The sequence below is a fragment of the Cervus elaphus genome, chromosome 32, assembly GCF_910594005.1.
Source record: "Cervus elaphus chromosome 32, mCerEla1.1, whole genome shotgun sequence".
Taxonomy (NCBI): Eukaryota; Metazoa; Chordata; class Mammalia; order Artiodactyla; family Cervidae; genus Cervus; species Cervus elaphus.
Window position 1 is genome coordinate 14,055,086 of NC_057846.1, and position 12,934 is coordinate 14,068,019.

Genomic DNA, 12,934 nt, shown 5'->3' on the forward strand with positions numbered 1-12,934 from the left:
ACAATTCCTATCCTTTATTAAGCCCATCTTTGCATGAAATGTTCCCTTGGTATCTCTAATTTTCTTGAAGAGATCTCTAGTCTTTCCCATTCTATTGTTTTCCTCTATTTCTTTGCGCTGATCACTGAGGAAGGCTTTCTTATCTCTCCTGGCTATTCTCTAGAACTCTAGATTCAGAGGGATAGATCTTTCCTTTTCTCCTTTGCTTTTCACTTCTCTTCTTTTCACAGCTATTTGTAAGGCCTCCTCAGACAGCCGTTTTGCTTTTTTGCATTTCTTTTTCTTGGGGATGGTCTTGATTCCTGTCTCCTGTACAATGTCATGAACCTCCATCCATAGTTCATAAGGCTCTCTGTCTATCAGATCTACTCCCTTAAATCTATTTCTCACTTCCACTGTATATTCATAAGTGATTTGATTTAGGTCACACCTGAATGGTCTAGTGGTTTTCCCAGTTTCTTCAATTTAAGTCTGAATTTGGCAATAAGGAGTTCATGATCTGACCCACAGTCAGTTCCCAGTCTTTTTTTTTTTTTTTTTTTTTTGCTGACTATATAGAGCTTCTCCATCTTTGGCTGCAAAGAATATACTCAATCTGATTTCAGTGTTGGCCATCTTGTGATGTCTATATGTAGAGTCTTCTCTTGTGTTGTTGGAAGAGGGTATTTGCTATGACCAGTGCGTTCTCTTGGCAAAACTCTATTAGTCTTTGCCCTGCTTCATTCTTTACTCCAAGGCCAAATTTGCCTATTACTCCAGGTGTTTCTTGACTTCCTACTTTTGCATTTCAGTCCCCTATAATAAAAAGGACATCTTTTTTGGGTGTTAGTTCTAGAAGGTCTTATAGGTCTTCATAGAACCATTCAACTGAATCTTCTTCAGCATTACTGGTTGGGGCATAGACTTGAATAACCATGATATTGAATGGTTTGCCTTGGAAACGAACAGAGATCATTCTCTCGTTTCAGAGATTGCATCCAAGTACTGCATTTCAGACTCTTTTGTTGACTATAATGGCTACTCCGTCTTCTAAGGGATTCCTGCCTACAGTAGTAGATATAATGGTCATCTGAGTTAAATTCACCCATTCCAGTCCATTTTAGTTCACTGATTCCTAGAAAGTCGACATTCACTCTTGCTGACCCTTAAGACCTCACAGGTAAGTCTACCTCCTAGCTTTCACATCTCTACTCTGGTGGTCTTTATCTACTATTTGCCTTTCAGGAAAGGAAAGAAATGGTCAGAAAATGGTCAGAAAGGCAGCTTCAAACTGAGGCAGGCAAACAGCCATCTCCTGATAGAACCTAACCAGGATGACCTGCTTCCAGGTCAAATCAAACAAGATACAACCTGTAATGTGAGTCCTCAATTAACTACAAGGTGATTCATTGAAAACAACAACAATGATAACAACAAAATATTTACCAAGATATGACTGACATTCAGAAAGCTGTACCTACTTAGTGAATGTAACTTGATGGGTTTGGGATAAGTACACAATAACACCCCATGGACAGAGAAGCCTGGTGGACTACAGTCCATGGGCTTGCAAAGAGCCAGATGACTGAGTGACTAAGCACACATGTGCATGCGTGTGCACACACAACCATCACGAAGAATCTCTGCCATAAGCATCCATCCCTCCAAACAGTTCCTCCTGTCCTCTATTTTTTGTGGTAAGAACACAACATAAAATCTACCCTCTGGCACATTTTTAAGTGTACAGTATGGTCTCACTGACTATCAGCTCTTATTGAGCAGCAGATCTCTAGGACTTGAAATCTGAGCAGACAAAAAGGCCGTGTGCATTTTCAGACTTTCTCAAAGTCTTCCTTGTTTCTCAAATCTAGAAATGCACCATCTGCTCTATTACATCTTGCCCTGCCTCCCCACGGGCTGACAGTCTGGCCGACCCCTGGGTCTCAGGACCCTCACACCGCACATGCTGACCCTGCTCTGCTGGGTGCAGGCAAAGGCCCCCACCAAGGGGGTGGCATGTGGCATCCTCAGGGCCCCCGACAGCATCGGACAACACGATAGAAGAGTCATGGAGAACCTAGCTGCCCCGGGGATGTAGCTGATGGGAGAGGAGAGACGAGAAGAGGCGAGTGCAGAAGGAGCCTTCTTTCCCTGCTCTGTGCATTACTCTGTGCCGTGTGTGATGTCCCCCCCTTGCACACATTCCCAATCCCACACTCCAAGAACACACCTGTCCACAAATCCAGTGCCTCTCTCTCGGCTCTTAATGAAGTGGTGGCCAGTGCAGTAACAGAGGACCAGCCTTCGGAGTTCTCTCCTCTCACACTTCCCCTTCATCCATACCCTTATCTTTGGGACTCCAAGTGAACCGAGAACCGACCGAGGTTCCCCTTGCTCTCGGCTCCATGGGAGACCCAGGCTAAGACCATCGGTCCAGAGTGCTTCTAAAAAGCAGGTTCTTGAGAGAGAACTTTGCAGCAGGATTGCTCATCTACCTGAAAGCACTAGGGGCCCTTCAGAGCAAAGCACCCACAAGCATAAATGGAGCTTCTGTGCTGGCCAGGACACTGGTCCTAATTCCCTGTAAGAGACAGGGTCACCCCAGTGAGGCAGAGCCAGATGGGGAGGACTAAGGGTGGAGGCCACGTGGGAACCTCTTTGCACTTCCATGTACTGGAAGCGACTATTTGGAGGGAAAATATAACAACTACTGCCTAACAAAGGGAGATAAACTAAACCCTTAGGCTCAAGGTCTGGGTCAGACCACAAGGCAGGAAATCCAGACGGGAAAACCTAAAAGGGGTAGTAAGGAAAAAGAAGGTGAATTTCAGTTTTTAGTTTTGGCCTCAGGCCAGCCACAGCAGTGGGCATGGTAGTTCGGATCACTATTCTTTTAACCTAGGGTTTATAGCAGGTACCAGCCAGCCCTGAGCTTGAGGAAGGGCAGAGTCCATCACCTGGCTGGAGCTGTAACCTTAACACTATTTAAGGAAGGAGTGAAAGTGCTTTTATCCCCAAAGGAATGAAAGAACCGAGACCCAAATTCTAGCACACACACCAGAAAGAGAGCCCAGGGGTGTGGGAAGGAGGTGTACACTATGGATTTGTGAGACACAAGCTTCCTGAATAATCAAAGTCTTTATATTATTCTCAATCCCCCCTGCCGGATCAGACACTATCATGACCACCCATGCTCTTGTTGGGATTCTTGAGCTTTGACACAACTGGGGTCTACCCGCCCCAAGGCACCATCCATTATGGTCGTGGATGGCCTGTGAGCATGACTTCCCGCTCCCTCAGTGTCGGCTGAGAGGTCCTGACACAATCAGGTCTTTGTAGCAGTGAAACTCCACCAAAGTCAACTCAGAGATAAGACTCCCCACCCTTTTCATCCTCAGGGGGACTGATCCCAGCCATGGGCCCTCCTGACACCATTCTAGAAACGCCTGCCACTTGCCTTGTGTAGAGCAAGCAGGTCTCATGAGCAGCACGCAGTCTGCCTGCAGGGACACACGAGGACACGGCTGGGGCAGTAACACTTTCTGTCTTGACGAAGACAGCTGGTTTAGAAATCGTTGTGTATCATTCAATTATGATCGGTGAGTAGTAATGTCAGGACTGGTGTCCGCACAAGGCAGGAAGATGTGAAGACAAGGGCTTGCGGTGTCTAGAACAGGAGAGCTCCTTGAGGCTGGAGAACGTCAGCATGGCTAACAACTGGAATTTACCGAGATTCACTTTCCAATTTCAGAGATGAGAAAGTTAAAGCTTAAGGCAATCTCTTGACCTTCCCAGGGCTATAGGGCTTACACAACAGTACAACTCAGACTAGAACTCATGTCTTGGGAGTCTTAAATCAGACTGCTTTCCACTGCAACAGGCTATGTGCAGCAAGGGTTGGCTAAATTCCCCGCTACTCCCAAGAGGGTGGTTTCTACAAACTCTTTATTTGGTCCCAAAGAAAATACGGATGTCATGTCAGGCCATAATGTTAATGAAGATGATTTACACATAACTGAGATTTCTGCATGGACCTAACTCTGAGACAACAATTACCATTACCTTGTTCTCCTTGTTACCAATGCAATTTCCATACACAGAATCACACATGTTTTACAGAGTTCATTCACTCACCGCTTCCAACTTTTCATACAGGAGCACATTCAAATTTATGGTACATAAGTCAGTTTTGCATCTGACCATTCCCCAATGCCTGATCATTTCTTGGTAAGCGGTCAAAATTGAATTTCTGGAGCTATAAGCTTGGGTATCCCATATCCTAGGCCATTTTCAGTAATTCCTAAAGCCCAGCTTAATTTTTACACAGTTTGATAGCCTCTGTGCTTGAGATTACTGTGGGGAAATTACTGTTTCAAAGCACCCAAGAGTACCCTAGTGAGTGAAAAAAAAAAAAAAATGAATGAAACATTCACAAGTGCCTGACATTCTCCCAGACAGTTATGTTCACAGAGCAGGAATCGGAGTCATTATGATATTCTGTGACCTTACATAACATCTATGGACCTCAGTTCTTCCATCCTAAAATGAGGACTTGGAACAGATGATCTCTGTGGACTGCTTAAACTTAACATTTTATGATTCATTATGATTTTCTCCTTCACATATTTTTCCCTTTCTTGTTTCATTAAAGTTCCATCTCCCAAACTCTATTCTATCTGTTTACAGATCTATTTTTAAGATCACAATACCTTGCTCTTCTCTCAAGAAATATTGAAAATTTTAATTAACTTTGATGAAATATTTTGATATGAGTTGCTGTAGGAAATTAGGCAATTTGCACCACCCTTAGATCACAGATGCATTAGGGTGTGGCAGGTGGGAATTCGGTACACACAGCTTCTCAAACACAGGACTCTCAAACTTCACATCATGCTCTCAGCTCTTACATAATGCATGAGAGCATTGTATTAATAAGAGCAATTTGAAAACTCTAACAAAAACAAAAGGCAATGTACCTAATCCTAAGAATACTTGCAATTCAGCTCTTTCATGTGTTAAAATGCTTCTGTGTATCTTGGATTTATACAAAATAGACTGATTGCACTTAATACACTCTCAAAATCTTATTTATGTACCATTACTATTAAAGAGGAAGACAGTAAACAGGAGCCTATAATAAAAGTACAAGAGAAAAGCAAAAAGAGCAAGGCAAAGAGAATTAAAAGGAGTGATTTGCTTGACAGCATGGAACTCTATCCTCTAGCAAATAAATAAATAATAAAAAGAAAGAAAAGAAAAAAGGATATACATACTATATAGGTAACTAAAGCATTAAAACATGTTTTAAATCCTTCTACTATATTTAGACTCTCATGCAGATATAAAATGACCTTAAGCACCTCAATATTTTTGTTTAAAGTAGGTATCAGAAAGGGCTATTTGCCAAATCAAAGTCTGGAATCTCCCACCTTCCTTTCGGTGCCCTTTCAAATCCCAACTTCTAGATGGCTCACGATTCTCTTTCACCTTCTAGTTAACAAATTCTGTCTACTTCGGGTGACCCCTCCTGAGGTAATTTCTTCAAATTTTCCCTCTTGAAAATGTTCAGTACTCTAAAACTGCCCCTCATTTATTCCCTGAGGACACTAGTGACGCCTCCTCAGTCCGAATAACTGAGCATCACGTGAGGTGACAGGAGAAACATGACTGGAACAATGGTACCCTGGTGACCGGGGAAAGTTCCTGTCGGCAAAGGATGCTCCACACCCCACACGACAGAAAAGAATGGGCTCAGCACCTCGGCAACCTAATTCTGAAATGATGTCAATCCCTGATTTAGGCTGATCTTGTTAGAGTTTCCATCTTTCCACTTCAAAGGCTTTATTATGGGAGTGTGCTATAGTCAACCAATCCTCAGATTAACTCCAGGTTTAATCAAACTTGATCTGCCAGTTCTCAGCTGGAGCCTTTGGAAGAAAGAGCCATTACTTTCAATTGCTTGGTCCATCCCATGGTCTCTATTACTCTGATTGTGTACTAGCTTCAGAGAGCAGAACCAACCAAGGGATTGTAGGTAAAGGGGGGTGGATTGGATTTTAATTGAACTTTAATTTACAGAGAAGAAATACTGAGACTGATGAGCAAAACAAAGGCTGGTTCCTACAAATGTGAACCTATGACCAGAGGAAGTATTTTAAGTCCCAGAAACGTAAGAGATGGACCTTTCCAGCCATTGTAAGTAGATTTCCGGACAGATATCAGGAAACAATTGTGCTCTCCTTTCCACACTTGGAGGCTCCTCTCATGGATTCTAAATAACACAGGACCCCTCTTCGGTGTCCTCCCTTTTTCATTCACAGATTGGGGAATCCCAGTCACACCACTTATCAACAGCCAAACAAATGGTAGAGGGTGGTGTCCAGATTTCCCAGATCCCTGTATTTACCCAATAATTCTCTCTGCATTTTTTCCTACCCCCTTATTATTCTGCATTACCCCATTTTTAATGCAGATGTGTCTCAAAGTTCTCTTCTTGGTCCTACTGTTTTCCTGCTTCCTAATTTGACTTTGGCCATTTGATGGGAAGAACTGACTCATTGGAAAAGACCCTGATGCTGGGAAAGATTGAAGGCAGGAGGAAAAGGGGACGACAGAGGATGAGATGGCTGGATGGCATCACCGACTAGATGGACATGAGTTTGAGTAAACTCAGGGAGCTGGTGATGGACAGGGAGGCCTGGCGTGCTGTAGGCGATGGGGTCACAAAGAGTCAGACACATAGAGCGACTGAACAACAACTCTGTCTGGACAGTCAGTCCATCGCCACATTTAAGGTCTGATACCGATTCCCAGGCAAATCTCTCTTTCTCAAAATCAAACATTAAGGCTCAACATCTGCCACGCTTCCTGGTTATCTTCCTCCCTAGCTTGTTTCTTGCACGTTGAAAGCATCTCCCCGGCTAGAAAACTGAGTCTTTTCCCACCTTTTCCTCATCGCCCACGTTCAATCTGCCAACAGTTGTTCTGAGCCCGCGGGGATGCTCTTTCACTTCGTCCTCACTCTTTCCATACCCCAGACTGATGCCCTAGTTCAGACACTGCCTCCATCCTGACCTGTCCTACCAGAGCCCTGCCTACTGCCTGGCCCCTCAGCCCGCATTAGCATCGCCGGGAGAGCCTGCCACAAGTGCGGAACCCCGGGCCCACCCAGACCCACCGAGTCAGAAGCTGCTGCAGCAGAATGCCCTGGTGCTCTCCTGCTCATTTACACAGCCTCATGTCCATGCTTCCCCTCGTCAGCCTCCCTCCGCCCTGGGGCCCCTGTTAAACACAGGAGACTTTCAAGCTCCAAAATCATCAAAACAGACATCTAGCATATACACGGCAGCAAACAACAGGACTTGGCATCCCTGGAAAGGCTTTATACTGGAAGCCCTACTGGTTCATTGGGCTGAAAATGGTATACTGGCTGACTGGGCTGTAAATCTATTCATGTGGGTCAAAAAAAAACTATGTGGTTTTATTATTGGAGCTTGATAATATCCATGTGATATGTGAGAAGGCTATTTCCCTTGCCTTTTTCTTGTTTTTATTGTCATTTTTCATGTTTTCGAGTGTTTCCCCTGGAATTTATTATTTTCACTTTTTACATTTTCTTCCCCATAATATTGAGAACAAATGCATATTCCTAATAAACCTTGATTTTTTAACTCAGAATTGCAGCACATTTATAACTGAACTGAGACAGAACTGCCATCTATTTTGGATACATGACAAAATACAAGTCAATTAAGGAAAGATAGATTATTAAGAAAGAGCATATTTAGAGGCAATTGACTAGACATAAAAGTATGACCTGTAATATTATCTCACATTTTGCATCAAGATAAACTAAAAAAATGGAACAAAGATTAAAAGTCAGTATTAAACAGATGGCTTAGAATGGCAGAATGTATGTGTAACCCTGGAAAAATTCAGACCTTTCCAAACACTAGTGTATGAAAACAAAACAAACACCATGAGAAAAGTCAAAAGGCAGTCTATTAAAAAACATTTGCAACTCACATAACTTTTAAAGATTTCTATAACTATTTATAATTAATCCCTTTAAATTTATAAGTAAAAAAAAATACATTGACTCGATCAAATATAGGCAAAAGTAGTAAATAGTGAGCTTATGGGGGAAAAAAAATACAGAAGAATCTCAATATAGAAACAAGATGCTCAAATCCACTCCTAAAAAGAAAAGTGCTTATTAAACTCCTCCAAGCTTCCTTTATTTCATGGATAAGATTGTCAAAATTTGAAAGATGGATCTCTCACTGTTGCTAAAACTATTGAAGAAGTACCATGAAGAATACAAGTGAACATAATTCCTACAAATAATAATCCTTGGTAACTATCAAAATTAGAAACTCAATATCTTTTGAACTCAACAACCCTAGTTCTTGCAATTTATTCTTGAGGTTTCCTTGCTACATCCAAAGTGACAGATTTATATTGTTCGTAAATGATTAAAGCCACTAAAATAACAATAGGAAACCAGTAAAATAAACTACAGTACTTCCATAGCCTTTAGCTTTTAGAAAATACAGAATATTTCCAAAACGTATATTTTAAGGAAAAAAAAAAGCAAAATAGGAAATGTGTATAGAGTTTCCTACATGCTACCTTTTGTGTAAAAGGGTAGGAAATAATAATGTACATTTATCTTTGCATAAAGAGCCTTTGGAAGGATACACATGAAAAACAAATAAAATTGGTTACCTGTGGATGTTGGAGTTTGACTATGAGCTGAGCAGATGGGAAAGATATATAGTATGCTTTTTTGAGCAATATAAGTACATATATGTATGCATATGTATACGTGATCAGTCATGTCTGACTCATTGGGATCCCAAGGACTGTAGCCCACCAGTCTCCTCTATCCAAGAGGTTTCCCAGGCAAGAATACTGGAGTGGACTTTCATTTCCTCCTCCAGGGGATCTTCCAAACCCAGGGATAAAACTCGAGTCTCCTGTGTCTCCCACATTGCAGGTGGGTGCTTTAGTGAGTCACAGGGGAAGCCCCATAAGTACATATACTGTTCGGTAACTCTACAAAAGCAGTTTTCAAAGTCTCCACATTTCTACAGGTTATCGCCCCTTCTACACCAATATTCAACCTAACTCTAATATTCCTTCCTAGTATCATCTACCACCCAGCCTTGCTGAACTGCATGTTAATCCCCTGAAATGCTCTGTACATTTTCCAGGTTATTATTTAACGATCATTCTCGCTTCGAAATGCCCTTCCATCCCTCCTAACAGTTTAACAAAGCATCTTTGGCTCCGCAAAACCATTTTCTTTTCTCTGATCCTTCCCTATTAAAGAAGATGCCTCCTCTTTGGCACCCATCTAAAACCTACAGTATTTCACTTGATGGATTTCAGTACTCTGCTCTGTATTATAATCCTATTGTTCCATTTTCATTATTTAAAACAGGCATTTTACTAACAAAATTTGGTAACATATCAATGAAAAGTATGCAAACCATAGCAAACTAATATTATACAGGCGAAGAATACTTTTACAGTACAGTTAACGATCATGGTCAAAATACAACTATACAGAGAATAGATGAGCAGTATAGAATCATTTATAGTGATAACACTCTGATTTCATGGTTTTTTTGCTATCTATTAGAGCTTAAGCACTTTAGCTAAGGGTTTCTCTAGCTTCTGGAGAAAGGAATGGCAACCCAGTCCAGTATTCTTGCCTGGAGAATCCCATGGACAGAGGAGCCTGGTGGGCTCCAGCCCATGGAGTCACAAAGAGTAGGGCATGACTGAATGATTAACAGTAACTTTTTTCACTTTTTTTTCTCTAGCTTCAAAGAACTTTTAGACTTTATGCACCCACATATTTCTTTCACATTTTTATCACTTGTATTGTGATTTTGATTAATTAACTCTTCCCAGTCCCTTTTTTCACTTAGAAACAGTGGAGTGGTTTCTGTGGAAAGCAAAAGGTCTTTCTGAGGTCAAGGAGAAAACACACCACCCTTGCTTCTCAGGATGACATGAGGGATACATATTTACCAGAAGCTGGCAATGTTCAGGGCTTCCCTGATAGCTCAGATGGTAAAGAGTCCCTAGGTTGAGAAGATCCCCTGGAGAAGTAAATGGCAACCCACTTCAGTATTCTTGCCTGGAGAATCCCATGGACAGAGGAACCTGGCGGGCAAAGGGTCCCTGGGGTCGCAAAGAGCTGGACACGACTGAGTGGCTTCACTTTCTTTGTTTCTTTCTTCTTTGGCAGTGTTCTGATAGCCTTACAAATTCATAGAGCCTTCCTGTGTTTTATCTTTTTGCTGCGTCCTAATTACCTTGAAGACCCCAAGTCCCTGAAATAATCTCTTAGGCTCACTGATTAAAAAGCCGAGGAAATTATATTTTGTTCTCCCTGGCTCCTTTTTTTTTTGCCTATTTCTCCATTTCCCCACCCCAATGCAATTTAAGATTCTTTATCTCTTACACTCATGCAATTTAATAATCCCTGTTAATTAAACTCTTGTACGTTCCCCAACCCAATTCCAAAACACTCTGCCAAATATAAACTCTTTGACCTTGCTTTCAAGCTCCAGGAGCCAGAGATGCCTTTTCTAGCATTTTTTTTTCTTCTTTTCCTTCTCTTCTATTATTCATTTAACCAAGCACCGAGGTGGCTTCAGACTAAAAAATATCTGACAATCAATATCACACATCACCGCTGAAGACATTTCTAAGACAAGATCACTTGTCTTCTCAGTGATCTCCGAAAAAGCTGGAACTGAAACAACCATCATGAAACAGACTCGTTCCAAGTTCCTAGCCAAGTAATCACCTCATCTCTAGCCTTCACCATCTAGTCCAAGGGCATCTATAGCTGATTTTTCTTTCCTGGTCAGTGGTGTGATTCCTAGTCTTCAAAACCAAGCATCTCTTCCTTAGCAATGAAAGTGCCATACAGATGGCAAAACTCCTTAATAAATAATTTTCTAAAATACTTAAGGTCTATGGTACATATAAATAGACTTCATATAATAAATATTAGTGATCTTCATTACTTTTGTATCTGAACACTCATGCTATATCCCTTCTAATTTTCATAATAGTTTTGATAAAGATTTCAATTGGCAGAATCTAGTGAAGCAGAGTTCCTATCAAGAGAAAGAGTGCTTCCTACATGCAAATATCACAATGACGTCTTTCCACTTCACGAGCAGTACCTAACCCCACTCTGAGACCTGGAGAAGGTCTGTACCAGACAGGATCTCCAGAGCAAAGAAACCGGTCACGCAGGCTGAGAAATCCCACGGTCTGCTGGCCAGAGGCTGGAGACTCAAGGAAGCAGGTGGTATGGGTCTAAGGATCTGAGAGCTGGGTGGTTTAGGCAGGAGAAAGTCAGCGTCCCCACTCCATGGTCAGGCGGCATGAGTGAATTCAGCTCTCCTCCAATTTCCCATCCTAGGCAGGCTCTCAAAGGACTGCCTGAAGCCCGCCTGCTGTGGGGATTGCCCTGTGGTTTCCCGAGTCTAACCCTTCAGAAGCCCATCTCCCCACAGAATGGGGGAAAATGTTTGCAAATGAAGCAACCTACAAGAGATTAATCTTCAAAATAGTCACCGATTAATCTCACGCAGTTTCATATCCAAAAAATCACTACCACCAACAATAACAAACAACTGCATCAAAAATGAGCAAAAAAAAGTTTTAAACAGATATTTCCCCAAAGAAGACATACAGATGGCTAAAAAGCACAGGAAAAGAGGATCAATGTCACTAATTATCAGAGAAATGCAAATCACAACTACAAAGATATCACCTCATGCCAGTCAGAATGGCCAACATTAAAAAAGCCCACAAACAATAAATTCTGGAGAGGGTATGGAAAAAAGGGAATGCTCCTACATTGTTGGTGGGAATGGAAATTGGTAAGGCCACTATGGAGAACAGTATGGAGGTTACTTAAAAAACTAAAAATAGAACTACCATATGACCCAGCAATTGCACTCCTGAGCTTATATCTGAAAAAATAGTAATAATAATAATAATTTTAAAAGATACATGCACACCAGTGTTCACTGCACTATTTGCTGGAAGCAATATTGTAAATGGAAGACATGGAAGCAACCTAAATGTCCATCGACAGGAAAGGATAAAGAAGATGTGGTATATATACACAAAAGAATATTACTCAGCCATGAAAAATGAAATAATGGCATTTGCATTATTTCAGCAGTTCAGCAGTTCAGCAATATGAACTGACCTACAGATTATCATACTAAGTAAAGTAAGACAGAGAAAGAAGTATCATATGTATCATTCATACATGGAATGTAATTTTAAAAATGATACAAATGAACGTATTTAAACTTAGAGATATTGAAAATAAACTAATGGTTACCAAAGGGGAAATGTGGGGAGGGATAAATCATTAACACACACACCCTACTATACATAAGACAGACAATCAATGAGGACCTGATGCACAAGACACAGAGCTTTACTGAGTGCTCTGTAAGAACCTATACGAGAAAAGAATCTCAAGAAGAGTGTGTATAACTGAATCATTTTGCTGCACACCTAAACTAACACAACCTTGTAAATCAATTATCCTCAATTTTTTTTTAATGCTGGAAGCAGATGGCATCAAAGATTGAAAAAATAAATAAACACAATATCTAAAACAAAAAAAATAAAGAGACAGATGTCAATATTTCACACACACATCCAGAAATAAAGTTTAGCCAGCTATCCGGGCACCCCATGGACTAGTCAAGTTGACACATAAAATTAATCATCACCAAATCTCCTCTCATTCATTTCTGTATTTGCCCCAGAATCTGGCCACACACAGCAGATGACTTAAAAGAGTAGAAAAAATGAAGGTGTCAATCAAATCACCCCCATCCCATTTTTCTTCCATTGAGATGGTGAACCAGCTTTACCATCACAATCCAAGATTTTTCTC